We start from the raw sequence: 10445 nt of genomic DNA on the forward strand, positions 1-10445 counted from the left end.
CTTGCAATCATTGAGGAACCAATGAATTCAAAATTGTATCAAGACACCTTACAGGAGAATGTCAAGGTAGTGGTCCATCACCTGAAGCTTAATAGAAGTTGGATGATGCAACAAGACAATGATCCGAAACAGAAGAGCAAATTATCAACAGCATAGTTTAAAAAGACAATTTGTGTTTTGGAATGGCCAAGACAGAGTCCAGATCTTAACCCAATTGCGATGCTGTGGCATAACCTGAAGAGGGCTGTTCATGCAAGGTATCCTAGAAATATTGATGGACTGAAATGGTTTTGTATGGAGGAATGGTCTAAAATTCCTGTTCACCATTGTGCAAGACTGATCAGCAATTACAGGAAATGGCTGGTGGAGGTTATTGCTGCTAAGGGAGGTTCTACCAGTTATTAAATACAAGGGTTCACATACTTTTTCCAGCCCGGACTGTGAATGATTAAACAATGTGCTCAGTAAAGACATGAAAAGTACAATTGTTTGTATGTTATTAGTTTATGCAGTTAGAATTTGTCTATTGTTGTGACTTAGATGAAGACCAGATCACATTTTATGAATAATTACCGACTATCTTGCTGGCGAACGTGCAGTCTCTGGTGAATAAAATCGATGATCGCAGAGCTAAGGTGCTGAATCAAAAGGACATTAGGACTGCAGATGTCCTTGGTTTCATGGAATCCTGGTTAACCCCTTCTGTACCGGATGCAGCGATCCAGATTGACAGGTTTACTATACACCGTCAGGATAGATCTATAGTCTCTCAAAAAGCAGAGATGGAGGAGTATGCCTCATGATCAACTCCTCTTGATGCATATCAGTGCTGTCCCAATTCTGCTCACCAGACCTGGAATATCTAGCAGTAAAGTGCCGTCCTTTTTGCCTACCACAGGAGTTCTCTGGAGTCATTTTGGTAGCAGTTTACATTCCACCTCAGGCCAACGTCAAGCAGGCTTTAGTTTAGATGATCTCAGCAATTGGATCAACATGCACAAAACAGAGGACCCTAATGCTTTCACCATCGTTTTGGGAGATTTTAACCAGGCCAGTCTGGGGAAAAAAAATCACTAAGCAACTACCGTCAACAGATCACTTGCAATACCAGAGGAAACAACACACTGGACCATTGCTACACCACCATCAAGAATGCCTACCATGCAATTCCATGCCCTCACTTCAGGAAATCTAATCACCTAGCTGTACTTCTACTCCCTGAGTATAGGCAGAGACTGAAGACTGCAGCACCAGTGAGGACCAAGAAGATATGGACAAGGAAAGCACAAGAGAGCCTACAGGACTGCTTTGAATCAGTGGACTGGACTGTGTTATGTATCCCGTAACTGGGTTGCCAAACCAGCAGCAATGGATCACTTAGTTGGAGTCTGGTTTAACAGAAACTAATAAAGTTTTATTAAAGAAATAAGTAACACAGTACTCTAATCGTAAGGATATAAAAATGCAACAGGTTAGCAATGATAAAACACACATGCACACAGAACTAGGGTAACAGGAATCAATCAAGCTCTATCGCAGTCTAGGGGTAAAATGATCAATCTCAAGTGACGCAGAGTTCAGTTCAGCTTAGTACAGTTCGCAGTAATCGCTGTTGTGCCATGGGGGGGAGGGGGAGGGGGAGGGGGAGGGATATGCAAATCTGATTCAGCAGACCTTTGATGTTCTTCGCAGTTGCTTTCGGGCGGACCCTTTTTTTTTGTGTCTTCTGTGGTCACCGACTGTGACCCCTCTGTTCCGGATACGACCGTTCTTCCACGGTGAATCCGGCACCCAGGCTAGGGCGGACACACACACCAGGTTCTCGCCGATCCTACCTTTTCACCCTGTGCGTCTATGGTCGGTTCCCGCGACCAGACCTCCAAACTCTCACCAACTTGTGGGGGCACACCACTCTTCCAGGGTCTCGTTATCTCGTGGTGTGTCCGTGCCTTAGCGAACCTGTCCTTTTTATCCCCCTGCTGGGGTAGCGCCTGTCCATCAAACTTCAAACAGTTCAGGTTCAAAGCAACCGGTCTGTCAATATTCTGAAATGTGTTTCTTTCTCGTTAATCTCCCTCTTCTCTCTTATTAGCATTTTGAATGTTTCTCCATTGTTTCACTTATCTCTCTCTCATTAGCATCAATCTTCTGATAACTTGGTTTTTCGTCACAACTGTATCAGAGATTCATCTTCGAACCTGGATGAGTATGCTGCAGTTGTTACCAGCTTCATTAAAACCTGTGTGGATGAGTATGTGCCCACAAAGACTTGCTGTACATTCCCAAACAAAAAGCCATGGATGAACCAGAAGGTATGTTGTCTGCTGAAGGCTAGATCTGTGGCATTCAATTCTGGCAACCTAGGCCTGTACCAGAAAACCAGGTATGATTTGTGGAGGGCTATTTCAAGGGTGAAGAGACAATTTCGAATGAGGTTGGAGGCGACATCAGATGTATGACAACCCTGGCAGGGTCTGTAAGACATTACTTTCTACAAAGTGAAACCCAAAAGCATGAATAGCAGCGATGCTTCACTACCAGATGAACTCAATGCCTTCTATGCACGCTTTGAAAGGGAGAACACAACTACAGCTGTGAAGATTCCTGCTGCACTTGATGACCCTGTGATCTCTGTCTCAGAGGGCGATGATAGGCTGTCCTTAAAGAGAGTGAACCCTCGCAAGGCAGAAGGTCCCGATGGAGTACCTGGTAAGGCTCCGAAAACCTGTGCCAACCAACTAGCGGGAGTATTCAAGGACATTTTCAACCTCTCACTGCTACGGGCGGGAGTTCCCACTTGCTTCAAAAAGGCAACAATTATACCAGTGCCTCAGAATAATAGTGTGGGCTGCCTTAATGACTATTAGCTGGTAGCACTCACATCGACAGTGATGAAATGCTTTGAGAGGTTGGTCATGACTAGATTGAACTCCTGCCTCAGCAAGGACCTGGACCCATTGCAATTTGCCTATGTCACAATAGGTTAACGGCAAATGCAATCTCAATGGCTCTCCGCATGGTTTTAGACCACCTTGGCAACACAAACACCTACATCAAAATGCTGTTCATCAACTATAGCTCAGCATTTAATACCATAATTCCCACAATCCTGATTGAGAAGTTGCAGAACCTAGGCCTCTGTACCTCCCTCTGCAATTGGATCTTCGACTTCCTTACCGGAAGACCACAATCTGTGCGGATTGGTGATAATATATCCTCCTCGCTAACGATCAACACTGGCGCACCTCAGGGCTGTGTGCTTAGCCCAACTGCTCTACTCTCTATATACACGTGATTTTGTGGCTAGGCATAGCTCAAACACCATCTATAAATTTGTTGATGATACAACCAGTGTTGGTAGAATCTCAGGTGGTGATGAGAGGGCGTACAGGAGTGAAATATGCCAACTAGTGGAATGGTGCCGCAGCAACAACCTGGCACTCAATGTCAGTAAGACGAAAGAGCTGATTGTGGACTTCAGGAAGGGTAAGTCGAAGGAATACATACCAATCCTCAGAGGGATCAGAAGTGGAGAGAGTGAGCAGTTTCAAGTTCCTAGCTGTGCAGATTTCTGAGGATCTAACCTGGCCCAACATATTGATGTAGTTATAAAGAAGGAAAGACAGAGGCTATACTTTATTAGGAGTTTGAAGAGATTTGGCATGTCAACAAATATACTCAAAAACTTCTATAGTTGTACCGTGGAGAACATTCTGACATCACTGTCTGGTGTGGAGGGACGACTGCACAGGACAGAAAGAAGCTGCAGAAGGCTGTAAATCTGTGTCAGCTCATCTTGGGCACTAGCCTACAAAGTACCCAGGACATCTTTAAGGAATGGTGTCTCAGAAAGGCAGCATCCATTATTAAGGACCTCCAGCACCCAGGGTATGCCCTTTTCTCACTGTTACCATCAGGTGGGAGGTACACAAGCCTGAAGGCACACACTCAACGATTTAGGAACAGCTTCTTCCCCTCTGCCATCTGATTCCTAAATGGACATTGAATCTTTAGACACTACCTCACATTTTTAAAAAAAACTGTATACAGAATTTCTGTTTTTGCATGTTTTTCTAAATCTATTCAATATATGTAACTGATTTACTTGTTTATTATTATTATTTCTTATCTGCTAGACTATGTATTGCATTGAACTGCTGCTGCTGCTGCTGCTAAGTTAACAAAATTCACATCACACACTGGTGATAATAATCCTGATTCACGCAGAAAACCAGGTCAAATGGCAAAGGGTTCACAAACTTTTTCTTGCAGCTGTATTCCCAAATGGCCCATATCACGTGCATGATAACCAGTTTCTCCCTAGAGTCACAAGCTCTCTTCCGTGTTAAGGAAGTGTGTTTTTACAATGTGCATACAGGATAGCAAATGAATACTCCTTTGTCAACGCAAACACGAGGAAATCTGCAGATGCTGGAATTTCAAGCAACTTTTGTGTGTTACTTCTTTGTCTTTGATACACAAATCAAGTCGATTAAATACATATTCTATCTTTTTAATCATGAACAAACCAAGTAGTATAAACGTAGACAACGCTGAATAGATATTCAAGAATTCACTTTAAAGGATAACACACCAACAATCTAACAAACCATTTTGTGTGTCCTTTTCACTTCTTTTCCAAATGTGGTTAAAATACATTTATTGCTGTAATTAAAAGCTAGTTTCTCCAGCACGGCGACTCACTGTACAAACAAGTTGAATTTGCCATCCCCACCGATATCCCACTACTCCCACCAAAAACCAGGGGACCTTATATTCTGCTTTTCACCGGCACTTTGCTTTTTCCATCAGTATTCTGAGGGAGTACGTAACTCCTCTCACCTGCAGTCGGGTGTAAACAAGTTTTTTTTCCCATTACTCGTTTGAACCTGTACACAAATTCAAGATAATGGAACTGTGAACAATACTGATACGACAACCTTAGTACTTAATTCCCAAAATATACAATATAAAGCTGAAAGTGGGGGGAAAATTACATCACTTTAGCTTAACTGGAGTAATCCCACTCTCCTCTGTACAGATCACGGTGTCTTTTAAGCATCGTGTACGTTAATCGGCACTTAACCACCTCGTTGCCTTTGGCCAGCATGTGAGTATCGATTATCTGACGGGAAAAAGCGTGGCGCCTGTAAACCCGGGGACCGTTATGAGAGGCACCCTAATCTGATGGCTGGTAAGTCGCTATGTCAAACCTCACTGAACAAACTGCGGCGGTCAAGGTCACGTACCTTTCCTTCTCTCCCTGTTACCCGCCGACTTCTCCGTAATGCGAGCCACAATCACAGCGCCCTCGCTGCAGCGTCCGCTGAACCAACCATTTTCATATCTCGGCTCGAGCCCGTCTTCCTTACTGGATTCTAATTGGCCGAAGCCGCCAAATGTTGACACGTGATCACGGCCCCGCCATCATGGGGAAGGGCTCGCGAATTCCTGTAGCTATGTACGCCTGCGCGAGTCTTCCCTCCTTTACGCCTGGTACGGGACAAGGGAAGGTGGTTGAATGGCCGTGTGAAACTATTTTCTTAGGAAGGCGATCGTGTAAATAGAGAGCATGTCCTTCCCATCAGAAGATAAAAGGGACACGAGTTTTGGACAAGGTACACGTAAATGTGAAGAAAAACTTAAAAAACTCTTGCGATAATTAGGATCGAGAACTCACTGCAGAAATTGATGGTGGAAACAAATTCAGTCAGAAAGGCATTTGAGGGAAGTAATTTTCAAGGTGTAGGAAAAGTTTGCGGAAATAGTAGTCATGAAATTGCTTTACCAGAAACCAGCGTACAGACTTGTGCTGAATGGGCTCGGATGATATAACTGTTCAGTAAAAATGGTCATATTTATTCAGTACTTTGTATCAACATCATAATGTTCTAGAGCACTTTAGTACTAGTGAAGACAATCTGGTGGCAGTGCAGAGAGAATGCCATACTTGGATCTACAGACCAATTTTCAACTTTCAATTAATATTACCAAGCAACTTATCTATTCATCATCACTATTTCCTCCGAATTATTCCAGGTGGCTCTCAATTTGAATATATTGAGTATGTACACTTTTATGGATGTGGTAAGCCAGTTATAGATAATTTTGAGAGCAGCACTTTGGAACATTGTAAAATGTGTAAAGACCAAGCTTACTTTGAAGTGTGGTCACTTTCATCATTTAGGAAACATAAACTCTTTGACCTTCTTCGTGAAGAAAGCACAAGCAGTAGTCTCCACTTCCTGAGGAGATTGAGGCAAGCAAGGCTCCTGGTTCTTCCCTCCCTCTCCCTACTCTAACTGACTTTTAAAGGAGCACCATTGAGAATGTCCTGACCAGCTGCTGCCACTTTCTGACAGGGAAGCAAACCTGGCTGTAGACTATAAACTGAGTGCTTACAACAGAAAATCTGCTAATCCTTACCTTTTTGAGCAGACCACCTTAAAAGTGCCAAGTATAGGGTAGGTAATAATTACTTATGTAACTAACAATCTATATAACTAATTATTACTCATGCAATTAGCAATTACCATTTAACATGTTTATGAATTACATTAAATTATAACATATAGTAACTTGTACCTTAACAGAATAAATTATGCTGTTAGGCATTGCCAAATCTAAAATATTATTTTCTTTGTTATCAACATTTTGTGTCCAGGTTATATATTTAGCTCTATTAAACAAGCATCAATTTAAAACAGAAAAGAGTGGCTAATGTGCTGAAGTCTTTTCTTTGATTCAGTTACCTGGATTGGATTGAAGTTATGGATCTGTGTGAACAACTATGAGACATCCTATATGTTATACAAATCTGTCTAACAAAAAATAAAACAATTTTCCAAGAATAAGTAATTGTAATATTATAAGAAACTGAATATATCTTATTAAAGTAAGTTTAAAAATAAAAAATAAAATAAAGGCATCCGTTAGTCTTGTAAGACCATGGATCTGCGCCTGGAAAGTCTTCACTCTCCACGGCGCAGGCCTGGGCAAGGTTGTATGGAAGGCCGGCAGTTGCCCATGCGAGTCTCCCCTCTCCACGACACTGATGTTGTCCAAGGGAAGGGCAAGGGCTGATCCAGCTTGGCACCGGTGTTGTCGCAGAGCGCTGTGTGGTTAAGTACCTTGTTCAAGGACACAACACGCTGCCTCGGCTGGGGCTCGAACTCACAATCGCTAGTCCAATGCCTTAACCACTTGGCCGCGTGCCCACAATTTTTATTACTGTATCTAAAGTAAGTTTAGATACAGTAATAAAAATTAATTACCTCATTTTTTTAAAATTGCATTTAACTTTAGAGCATAAGGTCATGAGCCAACAGGAGGAGTAGGCTGCCAGGCCCCTCCAAATATTCATAGCTAATCTATACAGGATTAAACTTCTGGGCCAGTTTATCATAACCCCAATTATTTGATATTTAAAATATTTTTCTATCTTCACTTGTTTAAAAAGGACCCGTAGGATCATTGGGGACCCAAGCCAGCCCAACATCAATCTGTTCCAGCTGCGACCATCCAGGAAGCGGTACTGCAGCATAAAAGCCAGGACCAAAAGGCTCCAGGACAGCTTCTTCCACCAGGCCATCTGACTGATGAACTCACACTATACTACAGTGACTGTTCTATTTATTATAAATTATTATGAATTACTATAATTAGTAATTTAGATGGAGATGTAAAGATTTTTACTCACGTATGTGAAGGATGTAAGAAATAAAGTCAATTCAATTCAGTTCACTATAAGTAATGATCTAGCCTCCACTACTGTTGTGTTCAATATTGAGGGATAGTGCAGCACACACCAAGATGCCAGCTTGCAGGATACTCAACAGAGCTTTATTGATAACCTTACTTGTATATTATGTGAAATCCTTCGGTGAGGGAGTGTCTAACTGAGTGACATAGGAGTAACGCTATTAACTATCACTACATCTCCCCTTCTTGGGGGGAAAAAAGAAAAACTAGGGATGTATTTGTCCATAGAACTGCATTGAAATTATAGTTGCTGAAAGTGAGCAATTCAATTCACTTTACCCATAGCACGTAAACATAAACATTTAAAAAACTGCCAACATTATAACTGTCTTTCTCGTTTTTAATGGTCTCTCTCTCTGTTTTCCTTTTTTTCACCAACTTTTTTAAGAACAATCTCTTGTTGTGAATGTTTTCAACATAAGAACTTTAAAAAAAAAACCACGAAATCTAATGGAGGTCAGGGTAAACTACCCACCCAGGCAAAGTGAGAGGACTATTCTGCCTCTTTAGTCACGCCCTAATCTATTAGGCTATGGAGTGTACCTGTGTGGTGGGACAATCTGGTATATGTTCCTGGAGGTGTTGGAGTGGATGGAAGTTATTGAACAGATGCGTTCACCTCAGGGAAGCGATCCTTGTCATAAGGATCAGGTCAGTCTATTTCTTTCTCTACCTTTCATGGACTTTGAAGGTGCACTAGCACAGACTGTTCTTGCTGATTTCGCCTTGTGATGTTCTGATCACAAACAATGGTGGTGCATGCTGTCAGACTATTGATCCTTTGGTGGATTGGTCTGAAAACCAAGCAGCTTCACCACTCCTGAGTAGTGACAAAGATTTTGCTCTGACTGAGACCATGCATGGTCTTCGCTTTCTCATGTTGTGTTGTCTCAAAATTTCTCACCTTGTCTAAGTCTGGTAAGTGAGTTTGGAGAAGGGAAGGAAGAGTAGCTTGTTTTCAGCCCCTGGCCCACTGACAGCTCTGATGGACTGTAGCTATTCGCAAGAGGCCTGGAGTGATAGGCTAGCAGTGCTTTGTATGGATCTTTTGCCTTCAGTAGGAGACTTGTTTGCATTGTTATTTCTGCTTCTCCATTTGCCTGTGGGTATGGTGGGCTGCTTGTTGGGTGTCTGAGCTCGTTGTCCCAAGCAAAAGCTTTGAATTCTGAGCAACTGAATTGCAGTCCGTTGTCTGGTATTCCATGGTGAGCAAATACAGCTGTCAGGTGCTGTATGACTGCTGCCGAGGATGTAGAGGATAGCTTGGGCACTTCAACATTCTGTGAGTAGTAATCCACAGTGAGAAGATATTTGTCTCTTTTCAGCTCGAAAATGCCTGTCACTGCAATTTGCCATGGAAGGTCTGGGAATTCTGTGGGACAGAGAGCTTCAGCATGATTTTTGTGCAGTTTTCTGCATGTTTCACATTGCTTTACATAATCTCAGCTGTGAGCTCAGACCAGCCACCACATAGATTGCTTTGCTTGTAGGTGACATTTTTCGATACCTTGGTGTCCGTGGTGGATTTAACTGATGATTTTGGCATGCGTAGAAGCAGGAATGATGAGTCTGAAGTCCTTTAGCAGCAAACTATTAAGAATGGTGAGTGTGTCTCTTTCAAGCCAGTAAGGTGTGAATTCGTGAACTCCTTTTGGAACAGCTCACTACCCACGCTCACAGTACTGCATGACCTTGCTGCAAATTTGTTCCTTTTTCAACTCAGTGCAAATTTCATCCAGTTTACTCTGTGATGCAGGAAAGCTTTCACATACCTGAGCTAAGTAGACGTTGGTATCTTCCATAAGGGTGGAGTCAGATTCTATCCACTCACTTCTGCATGGCAGAGTGTCTGCTGTTGTGAAAGATTTGCGGGGACATGTTTAATTTAGTGCCTATCAAGTAACAACTGGAGCGTTCGCAAGCCATGCACGAGCCAATGTCTCCTTTTCGATTTGGGTGTAACGCTGTTTAATAGGAGTTAGTGCTCTTGATGCATATGGCACCAATTTCCATATACCACTGCAGTACTGCACGAGCACTTCCTCTAGGCCAAAGGAAGAGGCAACTGCTGAGACCTTGATTGCTTTGTTTGGATCGAAGAATGCCAAAGTCTGCTTTAAGTGATGAGAATGACTTCTCCTGTGGTGCGTGACAAGTCCAAATGTTTCTCTGAGAGAGGAGGTCTCGTAGTGGCTTTGTTTTCTCTACCAAATCTGGAATGAACTTTCCCAACTGATTGACCATGCAAAGGAAACTTCAGATCTCTGATACATTTGCAGGTTGTTCCATGTTCCAAACCCCTGCCAGTTTGTCTGACTCTGGTTGCGCTTCCTCTGAGGATAGTTGGTGGCTTAAGAACTTCACCTCTAACTTTTGCAAATTCACATTTCTTTTTGCCTGTTTCAGTTTCTCCAAGGCAGCTTCTTTTCTTTTGTCATATTCCTCACTTGAGCCTCCGAAGGTGAGTATATTGTCCATGTGGCAGACTACTCCTTACAGTCCCTCCAAAATTTGGTTCACCCTCATCTGAAAGAGTTCAGAGGCTGATGAAATGCCAGAAGGGAGTCTCTTGAAGGCATAGCGTCCAAATGGTGTGATAAAGGTTGTGAGGTAATGTGACTGGGGAGCTAAATGAATCTACCAGACCCGAGTTTGAATCTAGTTTGGTGAAGAACTTTGCTCCA

At 42.6% G+C, this 10445-nt stretch overlaps 1 protein-coding gene across 1 annotated transcript in view; it reads right to left on the reverse strand.

Moving 5' to 3' along the window:
• The window catches only part of slc26a5 (solute carrier family 26 member 5), an 83994-nt gene extending 78626 nt beyond the window's left edge, over positions 1–5368 (reverse strand). The window contains exon 1 of the mRNA XM_063072850.1: positions 5250–5368. The gene's annotated coding sequence lies outside the window, so the exon portion shown is untranslated. The remainder of the gene's footprint in view (positions 1–5249) is intronic.
• Positions 5369–10445: the final 5077 nt, after the last annotated feature.

The sequence above is a fragment of the Mobula hypostoma genome, chromosome 20 (assembly GCF_963921235.1).
Source record: "Mobula hypostoma chromosome 20, sMobHyp1.1, whole genome shotgun sequence".
Lineage (NCBI taxonomy): Eukaryota > Metazoa > Chordata > Chondrichthyes > Myliobatiformes > Myliobatidae > Mobula > Mobula hypostoma.